This window comes from Brassica oleracea, chromosome C7 (genome assembly GCF_000695525.1).
Source record: "Brassica oleracea var. oleracea cultivar TO1000 chromosome C7, BOL, whole genome shotgun sequence".
NCBI lineage: Eukaryota > Viridiplantae > Streptophyta > Magnoliopsida > Brassicales > Brassicaceae > Brassica > Brassica oleracea.
Window position 1 is genome coordinate 4,271,686 of NC_027754.1, and position 1,642 is coordinate 4,273,327.

Sequence of the window (1,642 nt, forward strand, 5' to 3'; positions counted from 1 at the left end):
ACTTATCAGCCTTTGGACAAAGGTTACAATGAGCTTTTCAGAAGTATTGCAGAGATGAGGACAGAAATTAAGAGTATGTAGCACCGCCTTGAGAAGGAAGCTACGACATCACCATCGATCGACGTCAAGCCACAGGCATCCCAGATTCCTGCAGAACCGAAAAGTTTGGCAGAGAAGAAGGATGAGTGGGAGATCGCAGGATGAATGGGAGATCGCATACATCAACACGGGGATTAACGACGTATACAACCCTCTCAAAAACAACGTGGACTGGCTAAGCACGAGAATTGATCTACTACAGCAAGATTTGGACACCATTCGCAAGAAGGATCCACAACCAGCCACATCTATCGATATCTGCACCATCACATCGATCGACAGCAAATTCGCAGCCATGGAAGATAGGTTACAAACCTACGAGGATATGCACGACCGTTTCACCTCACCTATCATGCGATACTTGGACACCTTGTCTACACAGATGATGAATGTCCAGAGGGACATTGGCAAGCTTAATGATCAACATGATTTTCAGGAAGAAGGTTCAACATCGATCGATAGGTTCCGTAGGGCCTCGCTCGATGGCATGAAACCTACAGAACATCTTCCCTACACATCAGCAGAAGTTGATCAGATCACATCAAAGCTTTACGCAGCTCTAGACACCATGGAGGAACGACTTGAGAAGCGGTGTGATGACATCTAGTTTCCATTCGACGTCAGACTCGGTGGACTGGATAACCAAGCAGAGTGGTTACAGAAGAAAGTCAAAGCCATTAAGAGGCAACTCGCATCTCAACACCAGATATCAGCATCGATCACCTGAAAACGCTCCAAATCGATCGACAGTAAGGCACCAGTATCGACCGATAAACACTTCGTCGCATCGATCGATACCACGTCTACACCAGACGACGAGCAGCTGATACAAAACAAAATGGAGTCAATGCATGAGGAACTGAACGAGCTATCAGCATACGCCTACGACAAGATAGGATGGCATCAGTTCAGCATTGAAAACATCCTAGAAAGGCTACAAAACATCTCAAATGCAACACAGAAGATGGATGAGCGATGGACCAGAAATGATGAGGCCACAAGAAGTTTCATTGCAGCTTGGTCCAGAATGTGCAGAGATGAGGTGGATGCTTGTTTCCCAACAAGTAGCTGTCTTTCCACAAATTAGCCACATACCTCCACAGTCAAGCTAAATGACTATAACAAATCGCTGAGTGGGAGGCAACCCACTATTAGGTAATTTTAATTGGTTTTCTTAGTTACTAGTATTTACTTTCGTTTTCATTCTTTCAGATTTATTGCAAGACCCAAGTAGGATGATTACCAACATATCGACCGTGGACGAGACGTCGACATCGATCGACCTACAATCACATACGATGATCGATGCATACCGATGCACATCGATCGATTCCCATTACGGTCAGGTTTATCTTCCTAACTTGTTACATTGAGTACTTATGATTTATTTCCACCATAACTCCGACTGTGTTACACTGGGACAGTGTAATTTAAGTCTGGAGGAAGGTTTACTGATATTATTTATTCTGATTCTTATAAAAGGATTTTAATAAAGTTATGCTTAGCTATGTGAAAGGGACTATGACCTTATTTATACTTGAAT